Source organism: Cyprinus carpio, chromosome A5 (genome assembly GCF_018340385.1).
Source record: "Cyprinus carpio isolate SPL01 chromosome A5, ASM1834038v1, whole genome shotgun sequence".
NCBI lineage: Eukaryota > Metazoa > Chordata > Actinopteri > Cypriniformes > Cyprinidae > Cyprinus > Cyprinus carpio.
In genome coordinates, this window is record NC_056576.1 from 37,550,789 (window position 1) to 37,567,119 (window position 16,331).

The 16,331-nt window shown below is 38.5% G+C and overlaps 2 pseudogenes; both read left to right on the forward strand.

Moving 5' to 3' along the window:
- The first annotated feature begins 35 nt into the window (after positions 1 to 35).
- On the forward strand, positions 36 to 6,973 carry LOC122145189 (annotated as a pseudogene).
- A 4,723-nt stretch (positions 6,974 to 11,696) lies between these two features.
- On the forward strand, positions 11,697 to 15,169 carry LOC122145190 (annotated as a pseudogene).
- The last annotated feature ends 1,162 nt before the right edge of the window (positions 15,170 to 16,331 follow it).

Consider the following 16,331-nt stretch of genomic DNA (forward strand, 5'->3'; position numbering starts at 1 on the left):
TAAACCGACAGTGTTCACACCTTTCTGTCCTTATTTCCACCCGGTCTGGGTTCGGGTTGCGCACACGTGCGATTTAGCCGGTTTCAATTTTTTTTTTATTTATTTATTTTTATTTTAGTTTTTTTTACATCATCACGCACCCATGGCTACACTCCGGGCGCTGCGGAAACTATGCCGGTTTTCTCACCACCAGGCATGTAGTTTTCATCTGTCATCTTCAAGGTAAGTTTCCGAGTCTCGTTCGTGACGGAATAAGCGCGAGCTGCGCTCTGATCCGCTCGCGGTAAACCGGTGGTTTTTAACATTCGGCGGAACTGTAACTCTTTATTGTAACACCTCTGTTGCGATAGTCTCAGTCCTGGCCTTAGTTGCTTTATAAGCGCATGTCATCTACGGCTCTCTCTCCGGATGGGTGAGTTATGTAACAAACGCCGGTTTAGTTGCTCGAGAGCTCCTCGGCTGATGTAATGTCACCAAACGCTTGCGCGCGGCGGCGTCAGCTTTCATGTTGCTGATCTTCAGTGCTCGTGGGGTTTCCTCGCTCATGATTTTGGTGATGGTTATGCTCAAATTCAGCACATGCTTGTTTTCATTTATGCCCCGCGTGCTCAATGATTTAGTAAGATTAGATTCATTTAGCGGTGCTGACTAACTTTTCAGCACATGACTGAGACGTCTTCAATTAAGCCGCAAACACTAAGCAAACATGCATTAAAAGTTTTTTTTTTATTTTTCTGTGTAAAATTAAAAAAGAATCATTTTTTTTCGTGTGTGTGTGTATATTTTTGTTGTTGTTTTGTTACCTCAAGATTAAGAAAAACCCGAACTACTCGAAACTAATGAGAAACAAACATTTTGGGTCACCCAACTGAATTGTGATCACGGGAAAAACTAATTTTATGTGGAGATCACGAGAAAATTAGGTCATGAACGCAAGTAGTGGCTTTTTAAATCTTCAGCAATTCACAGTTGGTTCAGCATTTATTTGTTTACATTTACCGTAAAATCGACATTACAATCTAATTCAAGCATTTTATTCAGTCCGCCGCATTCTCCGGGATTCGAGCCCATAACCTTCGCTTTTGTCTTCCGAGTAGAAATATGCTATGACACAATTTTTTTTTTTTTTTATTGTTTTACAGCCTTGCATCTGAAAATGAACACACATGATGATGATAACTAAAAAGTGATCCCATCAGTAAAGGGAGGGACATGAACACTTTGTAAATGAATGGTAAAATATGTTCATACTAAGTTTGGATGGACTGTGTGTAAGAAGTCTGATATGACACTGCTCTTTTAAAGGGAGGTTTTTTGTTGCATACAACCAAGGGCCTCTACATGTAACATGAATCATTAGAAACCACATTTTCTCAAAGCACCTTAACGTGCCTGTTATCATAGTTATTCTCTCTGTGTCTTCATGTAGACTGTTAGTCCTATCACACCATGCTAGAGCTTATCTTTACACAGCAGCTTTGACTCCCAGTGTCAGTTCTGGGTATCTGGGTTGTTTAACAGGGTAAAAAAAAAAAAAAGTTTTTTAAACATATTTTTACATTCTTATTTGGGTTCAAAGTTAGCCAGAGCAGAAGCAGATTTGGAGTTCTTTGCAGTGACATTGTTGCCCTCCAATCCTCAACGTTTTCATTTTTTAGACAAGAGGCTGTGATCATCTCGGGCCGGAAATAACTGGCCGGCAGAGATCCGCAACGAGGCCGCGCGACGACGTGGAGGAGTGGGTCTCTGTGCTGGAAACCGACTGGCCTCGACCTGAGTGTGGGTGTTAGTGGGGGACAATCCCGCCAGTCACTCGTACGTTCTCAATAAGACACCGTTGCAGCAGCAGAAGTGGGTAAGATTCGTTCAAGCCCAGCACAGATGGGACCGTCACCTTAAAATCTGTTGTAAAATAGTGTTTAGACAGAAAAGCCTCTGTGCATCCACAGCTCACTGGAGTGAAATGGAGGCAAATCACCCAGTTAAAATGCTGAATTCTTTATGGGGACATCGGAGGAAATGGGGCGTCACTTTTTTTGTTTAGCTTTTTTTTTTTTTTGCATTTAGTTGGGTTTCTGGCATTGGCATGTCTCCCATCCTTAGAAGAGCTGAAAAGGGAAAACACGCTGACAGGTTATGGGGCTGTCTGAGTCTGAAACTGTTTCAGTCTGCAGCTGGTTTCTATGTAGATAGGCTAGCTCTTTGAAATTAAGACCAACTTCTGAGCCATATATGGTTTCCAAGGTAGCAATTCACATGTCTGTGTAGACACGCCCCACAGAAGAGGGGCGGGGTTAGCAGTAGTCATTATCATTTAAAGAGACACTTGCACACCGAAACAATGGTTTTTTGACGAAAGGTAAAAGCGTGTTATTTTCACAACCATTGAGGAATTTAACCAAAATGCATTACAGACATTTCATGAAGACCCTAAAGAATCATACCAACTTGTGGGAAATTGGGGCATCCGATGTCCCCTTTAACGTTTTGATGTAAAGGATTGAAAGGGTCATTTCACCCAGATGAAAAAAATTCTGTCATTCATTGTTCCCTCAATTCTCATGTCTTTACAAACTCATAATCAAAGACTTTCATTCATATCTTCAAAACACAAATGAAAAATATTTTTTAATGAAACCGTAGAGATTCGTCCTTATGTTGATTTGTTCCATTCCACTGATAAAATTGACGCTTCCCAAAAGTTTCATAAAACCCATGGTAAATGTAATTGAAATCAATCAAAAAAAACACGGTTACTTCAGCTTTCTGAGGAGACACATGAGCACATCAATATGAAAAACAACAGCGCAGACTTCTGATAACCATATTTGCCTGTGCTCCGTGTGTGCTGATCAAAAGTTTATATTTGAATAAAAGCCTAAATTAAATCTTGGTCATCATAAGAAGTGGATTGTGTATCTCCAAAAGACTTTGATTAAACCACTCAATTAAAATGGAGTTAAGGTACAATCTTTTTATGAACTTTGGATTCATCAAAGCTTTGGTGGTGGCCAACATATTAAGTTCTTTACAAAAACTAAAATTTCAAAGAAATTTTTTAAATTGTGAAATGGGATGCATTGGACTGGATAGTCAATGAAAAGCGGGCATGAGTCTGTAGTTGTCCTCAGTATTCCTGTAGTAATGTAAGCGAAGGGTGTCACTTTTCCACTGTTGGCTTTATACAGTATGTAAATCTATTTGAGTTGTTCATATGAACTCCTTTACAGGGATCTCACACTCTGGCTCTGCTCAACTCCACAAGCAACTCTTGGGGCATATTGTCATAAAATATACTTAAAAATACATGCATATTTTTTCTTTAGTGTTTTTGAAGTATTAGTTTTGCCCTTATTTATCTTTGTGGGACATCACAGTTCTCTCTTATTCTCTGTAGGTATAGTAGCGAGGACCATCCTGAAAACCTTCGAGCATTCTGTGAAGAGGAGCTCTTGCTGCTTGTTCCTCATCGAGAAACTCCACTCCGACCACAGAGTAGACGGTCTTTGGTTCAGCTACCTCTTCCTGGTAGGTTAACAGAACAGCCATAGCCATAACGCCTTAATGAAACTTAGATTCTTAAAGGGGAACACAACCAAATACAAGTAAAACACAGGTTCACTCCAAGACTTCTCACATATTGAGTGGTAACAGAAAAATACTGTTTCCCGCTCATACACAGATCACATGCGCGCTGAGCGACGCGGTGTGCAATGCCGTGTGCCCAGGGAAAATGTTGATGGTTTTCCATGTGGTCAATGTGGCCGCATGTGTCTGGATCAGTCAACCTATGCTGCCTGCCCCTCCGTGGGGGGTCGTGGGAGATTATCAAGCGCCACAGGTTGGAAAACCCTGTCGTATTACTCGGGTTTATTGGACTTTAATGATGCCTCAAAGTTGAAGAATTTAAGACATCAATAATCATTGGTAACTTGTAGTGTAAAAATTATTTTTCTAAATAATATTTCATTAATATTCTCTTTTTTTTTTTTTTAACATGGATGTGATAATTGAATTTGTATAATGTATAAACACATTGAAAATAAGAGGTCTTAGTTGGTTCCAGCAGCAGCAAATAAGAGTTTACACTGTTAAAATCTCCATATATGATGTGTGTTGCACCCCTATATTATAAATATCTAAATAAAAAAAGCAATCAAAATTAAAACATTTACTTGAAATATTTCATCTGACCAACATCAGAGAACTGTTAATATGCAATATGTTCTATTAATGAAAAGTATGCTTTGAAATCTCAGGGAGTGAGACCAAAGGGTTCACAAACTTTTGAACACTCGGCAGTGTGGTGGACAAGTCTTTTCACAGGCGACAACCATCTCGTTGTATTTGCATTGACCATGTCAGATGATGCTGACCGAACCCGTCTTTTCTCACAGGCATACAGACGCTGGGTAAGAATGTGCTGGTGGCTGCGCGCTCCAAAAAATGTAGGGATGCCCATTGCAATGCTGCTGCACACAGACGGCAGACATGAAAGGCCTGGAGGTGAGTCTGTGTGGAGAGGAAGTCTTTGTGTGCGTTTCTGATGAGCTTTGGTTCCTACAAAGCAGTCTAGTGTAAAGCGTCCTGCCTCTTTTGTCTTTAGGTGATGCCACGGTGACCATCTCCCACCGTTACACTCCCAAAGGAACAGCTCCGTCAGCACACACGATCGAAGACATTATCGTCGCTGCTGCAGGTTTTGACTTTCTATTTGCGAAGTAAACCTCTTGTAATTTCCATTTCATGCATGTTTACAGCTATGTCTGTTATGATTGTGTGGCGCTCACCGGGACCAAGACTCACAAACACTATACATGCCTTCAGGTATTCCCAACCTCATCACTGCTGATATGATAAAGGAGGGTGCAGCTGGTATAGATGTTGGCCTCAACAGAAGATATGGACCCCTTGACTGGGAAAAATAGGCTTGGTTGGTGACGTGGACTTGAAGGTGGAGAAGGAAGGAAGTAGAAAGTGTTGATCATGTAATATAAGCCTTTCTGAAAATCTTGGTTGGAATAATCGGTGTACTTGCACTTCATTTACCGTACCCTATATAGTTTATAATATTGTATTTAATATCTAAAGATTATCTGCTTTTAGTTCAGCCTTAACCGTGTCTTGAGAGTCTGTCTTTATTCAGTAGCGGTTTCTTTTGTCTTTTAATTAAGGAAATTTAAGATAATTGTTTGAAAAATCGCCCTACAAAGAATTGCATTGATTAGCGTGTTAAATCCTGCTAGCTACTGCTAGCAGTGTTAAGTCATGCTTGGAAAAATTCTAACAACCACGCTATAATCGTGTTAGCAACATGCTAGCAATGTGCCTGAAACATGTTAACATCATGATAAATCGTGTGTTAGAAATGTTAACAACATCGTGTTTGGAACATGCTCGCAGTGTGTGTTAAAACATGCTAGCAATGTGCTAATCGATGTTAGAAGCATGCTAAACTACGTGTAAATCGTGCTATAAACATGTTAGCAGTGTGTTAATGTTAGAAACATGTTAACATTTTAAATCTAGAAACATGCTGGCCATGTCAAATCATGCTAGCAATATGTTGTAAAATATGCTTAGTGTTAAATCATGTTAGAGAATGTGTTAGCAATAGGTTAATGTTATACACATGCTAACAACGTTATATCTAGAAAAACATGCTAGCCATGCAAATGTACTAATTAATGTTAGAAATCAGCTAGCAACATGCTAAATCATGTTAGAAACATGTTAGCAATGTCTTAAATTTAGAAACATGTTAACTGTTAAATCCGCATGTTAGCAACATGGTAAAATGTTAATGTGTAAATCATGCTATAAATGTGTTAGCAAATGAGCTAATGTTAGAAACGCTCTAACAACCTGTTTAAATCTAGAAACATGCTAGCAATGTGTTAACATGCTAGCAAATGTGCTAATCAATGTTAGAATCCATGTTTAACTGTGTGTTAAATCGTGCTATAAACAAACATGTTAGCTAGTGTGTTTTATGTTAGAAACATGCTAACGTTTTTAAATCTAGAAACATGTTCACGTTTTTAAATCTAGAAACATGCTAGCTATGTTAAACTAATGCTAGCAAAAAGGGTAACATGTTAACAATAGGTATGTTATAAATCAGGCTAGAAACGTGTTAGCAATAGGCTGAATGTTATAACTGTGCTAACAACATGTTATATCTAGAAACATGCTAGCAGTAAGCTTAGAAACATTTAATTTAGAAACATGTTAAAATATGTTAATGTTAACAACATGTCATGCTTAAGCTATATCATGCTATAAATGTGTTAGCAATGAGCTGTTGTTAGAGACGTGTTAAAATCTTGTTAAATGTTGGAAAATGTTATAATTGTACTGTTTGAATTGTTATAGATAAGGTTAGATAATTGTTAGAAACATGTTAGCAATGAGCTTAGAAAAGTTTAATTTAGAAACATGTTCGCTGTTAAATCATGTTAGCAACAGTGTTAAATTGTACTAATTAACGCCGTTAATGCTTTATAAATGTTAACAATGACGATCAATGTAAGAAAACATGCTAGCAATGTGAAATGATAAATCATGTTAACAAAGCATTTAATCATGCTAGCAACATGTTAGCAATGTGTTAATGTCAGAAAGTAACAACATATTAAACACATGCTAGAAACATTCTAGCAACGTGCTAAATAATGTGAGCAATCTTAAAACATGCTAGTAACGCATTTAAACATGCTGGTAATGTGCCAGTTCATGCTATATTTGCAATGTTCAAAATCAGTGCTAGAATCCGTATTGCATGACCTTCTCAGAGAAAACTTTCAAAGTGATGTCAGCGTTTTTTCAGATCAAGGCTTTGTCAAGCTAACATCCAAGAAAATGTGCTCGTCTGGTGGTTTCTGACATGACCGTTGATGCTCCCACAGGTCGTGGTAGACAGAAGGCCAGCTACATCACTCCAGTTCCAGGCCGGGCTGGTCGGTACCCATAATGGGGACCGTAGCCATGCTAATGGAAAAACACAATCCACAGGCAGCGAAAAAGCCATCATTTTAACCACCCCCCTCAGCGAGTTCGGATGGCGGCGTCCTCATAACATCACTCCACTCTCACAGCTGTGCCCCGCTCCACTTCACTTTGAGGGGATCCTGGTGCAAAATCTAGATTTTAATGGCTATTTTTTGCATCCCATTATAGTCTAGTTACATATAATTTAAAGGGTTTGAGAAAATGAAATGAGCTTTTTATGTCATTCATTCAGAACACCTTAAACGAAACGTATATTATTATTGGTGCATGTTTTTCAGTCACCCCGGCAGGCTTTGAACGCGATCACTTTTGTGTTTTACACTGTTACAGCTTTGCTTTTTCAGCTCTCTGTATGGTTTAAGTATTATATTTCTGAAGCGTATTTATTAACTAGAAAACACTTGAGCCGTGCGCTACATCGACTGCAGTCCGTGTTTAGACAGTAAAGTTGCTCTTGACCTTATGTTCTTGCAGTCACCATGTCACCAATATCCGGTCAATACTTGTGAGTCAGCATGAAAGATAACTGACCAAATAACCTTTACAACAACAGTTTTATTCATTTAGGATGTTTGTGACTGAATTGGGTCCATGACTGCTTCTTTATATTATTAGTATTATTATTATTATTATTAGTATTATTATTATTATTATGTCCCCCTTTATCTGGCCATGTGTTTTTTGATGGTTGCAGAGAGTGCTGATAAAGGAAGCAGTGGATAGGGACATACAGAACCTCTTAGGAAAAGGAGATCATTTGGCTAAAATCTAGCCAGTTTGGTGCTTTTGTAGCTGTATGTTCCAGTGACAAGTGTTGCCTGAAAGCATAAATTGTTTTGCATACTAACATAATGCCTTTCAAGCACTACAATAAATGTATCTTATGTGAACTGATGTTTTATTTGAATCCTATGAGCCTGTTTACATTAAGTTTTGGTCAAAATTCTAGGTGCTGTTAAGTGATTAATCGCATACAAAACAAAAGTTTTGTTTGCATAAATGTGTGTGTTCTGTGTATAGTTGGCATATAAATACACATACAGACAGTGATATTTGAAATAGTTTACTATGTCTATTTACGTTCATAATTTATATTAGAAAATATATTTAATATATAATACATTAATATCAACATATTTTTTTCTGAACATAATATACATGCATGTGTGTGTATTTACATATACATAATAAATATATACAGCACCACAATACATGTATTATGTAAACAAAAACTTTTATTTGGATTTCTATATAAACTATATACTGTTATTTTAACTTAGTGCGTCATCAAATAATCGTGAAAAAAAGTATCACAGGTTCAAAAAAAAATATTAAGTAGCAAACTGTTTCCAATATTTATAATAAATCATCATATTAGAGTGATTTCTAAAGATCATGTGACACTGAAGACTGCAGTAATGATGCTGAAAATACAGCTGCACATCACAGAAATAAATAATATTTTTAAATATATTCAAACAGAAAACCCAGTAGTTTAAACTGGGTACAATATTTTACATATTACTGTAGGGGGGTACAATATTTCTGTATTTTTGGTCAAATACATGCAGCCTTGATGAGCAGAAGACACTTCTTTAAAAACACATTAAAAAGTTCCTTCTGATCCCATCAACTTTCTCATTGATCAAATATCTGGAAGCTGGTTAAAAAAGGTAAAAAACTTTTATCTTAGAATTCTTACTTTTATTTACTACTTTCCGTCCTGCTTCACAAGTAGATTATTACTCATGGGAGGAAGTGATGCTGGAGAGGATCTAAGAGGCAAATCCAGAAGCTTGTCATCATCAAGCGCCAGGAGATCCAGTCCAAGCCCTCAGAAAGAGACATGAACCTTCCTCGGTAAGAGAAAGTGTGTGAACTCTCAATAAGACAACAGAGGGCATTGTATATACAGATCATGACTGTATATACAGTATTTGTGGCGACACTGCATGGGAACATAATAGCAAGTCTCCCAACTTCTGATCCGAAATCAGAGAGGAAAAGGAGAAGCCCATCCCAGCGCTTCATCATCTTCCAGCTCCACTTCCCCATCCAGAGAAAAAAGGGACCAAGAAAGAAAAAGAAACAACGAGAAGGTTAAGAAACTGAAGTGTGAAAGAAAAAGGAAAAGAAATGGCAAAAGAAGCTAGCACTGAAAGCTGAACGAGCAGCGGCTTCGGTTTCAACAGCTGATGAACATCCTCAAACAGTACCCCTGAAGACCTGGCAGTGTGAAGAAGCTGGTATCTGGCACCTAAACACATCCCATATTTAGCTTAATATCTGCTGGAGATAAAACGTCATTTCTCTCCTCGCTGTATCATGACTGTTGAACAGTAAGGGCAGACTTTGCACCAAGAGGACCAATGACAAAGAAAAGACTATGAGGCCAGGGCAAAGCGTCATCCGCCGGGTCCTGGGACGTTGGCGGGGCCGAGGCCGCCCATCGCCAGCCTGCTCCATCCACAAGACAGTGAAACGTTAATGTGATGAACTTGCATGCAGGCTCGTAAGAGGCGATGGGGAGATCTTAGAAGAAATTGTCAGCAAAGAGCGAACACCAGGAAGTCAACAAGGTGCACGTACTCTCAGAACCTTTTCTGTGAATAGGAAAAATATTTCCCAATGGGTCATCATTTCGTCTTGTTTTCTCACACACACAAGCAAGCCACTTCCAGAAGAGAGCGGGCATCAATAGGTAGCGAGGTGTGCATTTTAAGACACCTTCAATGCCTTTCTCCTGCAGTCTCTACAAGCATTCAACTTATCCTCTTTTTATATCGGGTTGGCTGGTGCCCCAGTGTGTTACGAAATGTGATCCAGGAACAACAGTTTGCTCATGAGTGAGTACATGCTGTCCTGGCCAGCTTATTAACACAGTTTATACATCCTTCATAGTCAAAGCAGGGAGAGTCTGTATCTCATTTATCTGTAAATGCAAAAATAAATTGCTAATTTATTTGTAAATAGGGTCATTTGTAGTCTGATTGTATTCATTACCACCGAATATCAACTAAATGTGTATCGCAGAGGACTGCTGCAAGATCAATAAAATATCTTTCTTACACAATCACTGTTGGTTTTCTTTTTTAAAATAGAGAGGATTGCATCACACAACTGTGTTCAGTACATTTTGAATATATTTGTATGAGTTAGAAGTGCATTTGTTTGGAGTACTGAGCCGATGCAGTGTGTCAGTCGAATCATCCAGGATTCATTTTGAAAGGATCTTGTAAATGGAATTATGTTTACGTCTGTAATATTATATTGTCAGTTTGCGCTGGGTAAGTGTTACATATATATGTATGTGTGTGCCTACTGCATACTCGATGTATGTAATTTCATATTTTAGCAGAAATATGAAACTGAGCCTATCTTGGGATTATTAGCAGAAACTGATCTAAATACGTTATACAATAAATATTACCATACCTGCAGTTAACATTCAGCTCAGTAAATGTGAATTCAAATCAGAAATGGAAGAAAGGAAAGCGAGCGCATGAGTTTCAGTCTGAAAATAGAGATGCAGAATATAAACCAGAGACAATTAAAGTTCATTTAAAGTGTTTAGGGAACGGACAGAAAAGGGGTATTAATGTTTTAAATGTTTCTCTCATTCAGTTTGAGTCTACTTGTTGTTTGCATGGTCTTGTAGTCACATGTTTTAATATGCTGTATTAATTCCTTTAATCAATAATCAGATTTCAGCAAATTTACTTGTCAATACTATAATTGGATGATTGGGATATATTAGCATATTGTCACAGATGATTATAAAAATGTTTCATAGTAATAATATATTTGTTAATTGGATTAATACCCCTAACAAGAATATAAAAAATAAGTCAATGAACAAAATAGTTTTGTGAAGCGCAGGTCTTTCTTTTTTTCTTCTTGAATACTTACACAATTTATAACCAGTATTTTACTAGCGAATGTGTCACGATGGAATTACGTCACAAGTAGTTTACAGCTTCCGCGTTCAGTAAACCAATCACAAATCCTACGCTCCGAGAGCCTGACCAATGAGCGCTGCGAATGATATTTAAAAACCCAAAGCGGCCAGTTATTCATCTCAGCACGCTGTAGTGTTTACAATTCGGCGTCATCTGTCGTGTGGAATCTGAAACCAAGATGGAAAAGGTAAAAGAATAAACTTGCACATTTGCGCGTTTCACTCACAGCACGGTGCATCCGTTTGGCGAACTTGTTTGTTTGCGGGAGAAAAAAAATACGATTGAGGTTTAGTTGAAAATGCTGCATCATTATATACTCGCGCTTTCCGCGATCAGAGGGAATGCAGTGCATAACTCACATTTTGCAGCATATACATAACACATTATATTTAACACATTTTGAGAAGTAAACATTGTTCATGTTCTCATTAGCAAAAAGGTCCGCTTCCGCTAAACGAAGACCTGGGAGACGGAAAGGATACAGGAGAAGGAGAACAAGCCCACGGTGGAGAAACGCGTTTATACTCGTCCGGCGCGAGCTGAGCGGCTGGTTATTACTCAGCGACGTAGAGCACAGAGTCGCCTTTCTCATAAATACATTGATGCAATATTTCTATTTTGTGTCTCAGGCAGGCGAAGGGCAGCTAACAATACAAGTTGTCTGAATCTCAGCAAGCCGCTCCGGAATAACCACACAGAGGAGAACGCTGGGGGCAGCGCGCCGATCCACCAGAAGACACGAGCGAACCGAGCCCTATCTGTGGAGCTAGTGAGCAGACTACTGCTGTGCCCCACAAAGGGGCCGGGACAAGCACGCAAAGGATAAATGTGAAAAGTCAACTGATAGGAAGTATGTCTACTTTTAAATGCCTAAGAAAATAGTATGTTTTGACGGTTTATCACCTGATTAAGTGACGCTGTGGGTGTCTGCTGTCGTCTAAATGAAAGCGAAGGTTTTTAGATGCATCCTTTCAGATGGTTTTACTGTGTTTTATGGTGGCTGATTTCAGATTGAAAGAGAAACAGTCTGAAACCAATCGACAGGTCACAGATTATTTTCCTGTTAGACGAAAGTTGCAGGAAAAGCAAAGCGGAGTTAAAGGTTGGCAAACCCTTCCAGAGTATTTTGTCTTTTTTTATTTTTTTATGGTCGCTTTCTAAATGCATGTTCGAGCTATTGTGACAATATTCATCCATGAAGGTTGCACTTAAAAAAAAATAAATAAATAATAATAATAATAATACTAATAATTATCATTTTTCCTACCTAATTTTCTGGTATAAATGTCTGACTTCTCTCTGGTGACATGCAGGACGACTTCAAATCGTTAGGGGCCAAATACACAATCAGGGCGCTTTTTCATCAATAACGTAGAACTTTTTATGCCTTTTGGCCATTCATTTACACTGACACCTGTGTTTAAGGGGGTCTGAAAATGCAGCACTTTGACAAACTGGTTTCAAAGGGTTCAACACTGATGCAGTTTTTTAGTACAGTTTGTCATGTACATGACCCTTTAATGTTCATTAACTCCACCCCTGCCAGATTTGATGGCCACACCTACACTATCCAAAACCAATCAATAATTGATGCTTTGAACCAAGAAACACACTCCTACCACTTTTTCCTTCCCCCGTTATACTCTCCTATCACAAATACTGAAGAAGTGCATGCTGCTGTAGTTTTGTTTTGATTTTTACATTAAAATGGGGTAATTTTGGCTTTAGAACCCCTTTTCTGATACCAATTTACAGTTTGATGAATCCATTATAACATGCGTTTACTTGACCATTGTCAAACGTTTATTAAATCCAGAGCTAACTGTGGACGTGTTGTTCAAACAGTGTGAAAAGCAGCGGCACATTGACGATCTCCTCAGAACAATGTTGAAGAGGGGCTCACGGTAATCTTTTTAAGGGCAGGGCGCTTATCTCCCCGGTCCTTCTCAACAAAATTAGCATATGTGAAAAAGTTCACTTATTTTCCATAATGTAATGATAAAAATTAAACTTTCATATATTTTAGATTCATTGCACACCAACTGAAATATTTTCAGGTCTTTTTATTGTTTTAATGCTGATGAATTTTGGCATACCGCTCATGAAAACCCAGAAATTCCTATCTCAAAAAATTAGCATACATGAAAAGGTCTCTAAACGAGCTAGTAACCTAATCATCTGAATCAACTAATTAACTCTAAAACACGCTGCGAAATAATTCCTGAGGCTTTTACAAAACTCCCAGCCTGGTTCATTACTCAGAAACCGCAATCATGGGTAAGACTGCCGACCTGACTGTCGCTGTCCAGAAGCCATCATTGACACCCTCAAGCGAGAGGGTAAGGACACAGAAAACATTTCTGAACGAATAGGCTGTTCCCAGAGTGCTGTATCAGCACCTCAGTGGGAAGTCTGTGGGAAGTGAAAAAGTGTAGCAAAAAACGCTGCACAACGAGAAGAGGTGACCGGACCCTGAGGAAGATTGTGGAGAAGTACCGCTTCCAGACCTTGTGGGACCTGCGGAAGCAGTGGACTGAGTCTGGAGTAGAAGACATCCATAGCCACCGTGCACAGGCGTGTGCTTTTGAACCAGAAACAGCGGCAGGAGCGCCTGACCTGGGCGTACAGAGACGCAGCACTGGACTGGTTGCTTAACATTGGTCCAAAGTACTTTTTTTCTGGTGAAAGCAAATTTTGCATGTCATTCGGAAATCGAAGGTGCCAGAGTCCTGGAGGAAGACTGGGGAGAAGGGAAATGCCAAAATGCCTGAAGTCCAGTGTCCAGTACCCACAGTCAGTGATGGTCTGGGGTGCCATGTCATCTGCTGGTGTTGGTCCACTGTGTTTTATCAAGGGCAGTCAATGCAGCTAGCTATCAGGAGATTTTTGGAGGCACTTCATGCTTCCATCTGCTGAAAAGCTTTATGGAGATGAAGATTTCGTTTTTTCAGCCCGACCTGGCACCTGCTCACAGTGCCAAAACCACTGGTTACATGGTTAACTGACCATGGTATTACTGTGCTCAATTGGCCTGCCACTCCTCCTGACCTGAAACCCCATAAGAATCTGTGTGATATCGTGAGAGAGAAGTTTGAGAGACGCAAGACCCACCACTCCTGGATGAGCTTAAGGCCGCTATCGAAGCATCCTGGACCTCCATAACACCTCAGCAGTGCCACATGCTGATTGCCTCCATGCCCACGCCGCATTGAAGCAGTCCATTTCTGCAAAATTGATTCCTGACCAAGTATTGAGTGCATAACTGAGAAAACCTAATTATTTGAAGGTTGACTTTTTTTTGTATTAAAAACACTTTTCTTTTAATTGGTCGGATGAAATATGCTAATTTTTTGAGATAGGGAATTCTGGGTTTTCATGATTCTGTATGCCAAAATCATCATTATTAAAACAATAAAAGACCTGAAATATTTCAGTTTGTGTGCAATGAATCTAAAATATATGAAAGTTTCAATTTTTATCATTACATTATGGAAAATCAATGAACTTTTTCACAATATGCTAATTTTTTTGATAAGGACCTTCACACTTTAACTTAACTGTTTCAGTAGCCTTGGTTGAAGGCTTCTGCTGTGTTCAAAATCAGGTGAAAAAGTATTGAAGGAAAGGAAGAGGTGTTTTTTTGCAGACCGAGCTTTTCAGAAAGAACCAGTTTGTCGTGGAGTATCATGGGGAATTTGTTGGAGAATCGCAGATGCAAAGGCCAGAGAAGCTCAGTATGCTCAAGACCCCGCCACTGGCTGCTACATGTACGATTTCGGCGCCACCATGACAAAACCTACTGGTGAAGTACTTCGGTGTGTGTTTTATCTCCTGTTGTGAAGATTTTCAAATCTCACTTTGGGCACTGATATGCCTTAATGAAGAGATCTGTATGTACAGAGCTGAACTCCTCATTTGGTTTGTTAAATCTCTGCTTTGAATGAGAGAAATGGAAAGAGTTAAATTTTTACCTTTTCTAGTGTGATGCTACCAAAGAGAGCGACCGTCCTGGGCCGGCTGGATCAAAACACAGTAAGAATGGCAACCTTCGGACCAAACTGCACGAGATCGGTGGCAAACACCCCTCACCTCATCTTCCTGGCTTCCAGAGACTCAGAGCAGACAAGGAGGCTGGCTGTATGATTACGGTGACCGCAAGTAAAGAAGCCGTCGCTGCTCATCCTTGGCTAAAGCACTAATTCGCTCTGAGTTCAGTAGTTTTCTGCTGAGAGACTCTAAAGGGAAGTGGTAATATAAAACATACAATGAGTCGAGTCCACTATTGCAGCTGGTACCATAAAATGAAATTGTCTTTTGAAAGACCCCAGTAGCTGGAATTGTTTTAAAGTGTGTTTTTCTTGGGTTGAGGCGCTGAATGATATGAGCAAATGTTTAAATCATTGTAAACTGTTCATTTAATGAAAATGTACGCACCCTCACGTCATTCTGAACTTTTAGGACCCTGTTCCTCTGAAGAAAAGAGATTTTGTATGTTTCAGCTGTTTTTGTGTTCAATCAGGGAAAGAGAACTATCTTGCACTAGAAAGAATAAAGTATAAGTGTCCCCCTGTAGTAACACGAGGGTGAGCAAGTGACAAGTTTCTTTATTTGGTCGAAACTAAACACGCCCTTATTAAAATGAATATGAACATCAGCCTCTGTTTTAAGAATAAGATATTCAAATGGAAGTTGTTACTGTACATTTGTATATGCAAAAATAAGTGTTTAAAGCAATTATAACCACATTTTTATGAAACTGTTGGTTTTTGATCCTTTGTTCTTAACCTTTAAGTTTTATAAGGATTTATATAAAGCACATGATATGACAACATTATGCACAGTTTTTTTTTTTTTCTAAACTTAATGGAGTGCAGAAAACTTTGCATAATGGTTGTTTTTTAGACAGTTTCTTTAATCACAAATACATTTGAGTAAAATTAATTCATCTTCAAAGCCTAACTTCTCAAAACATAACTACTGTAATTCCACAATTCCATAGAGACATTATACTTAAAAAAAAAAAAAAAAAAAGTGACAAGATTTTCTATTGCATTTCAAACATAACATTATACAGGAAACATACAAACAAATATGGTGGGAAACACCAGATCAGATCTCTGACTCCAAAAAACCTTTATATATGTATGTATATATATATATACACGATTCTTCAGATCAAGAAGTAATACAAGTCCTTATAAAAGCAAAGGAATAATAGTTGACTGTAAGATTTAGATTTTTAGATCCTTCAAGGAAAAGGAAAGAGAACTTGTGTAAGATTGCCAAATATAGTTTTATGTCTAACAATTTAAATAATTCAATCTCATGCATTTTATGTTAATGCAACTCTATTAAATCCAT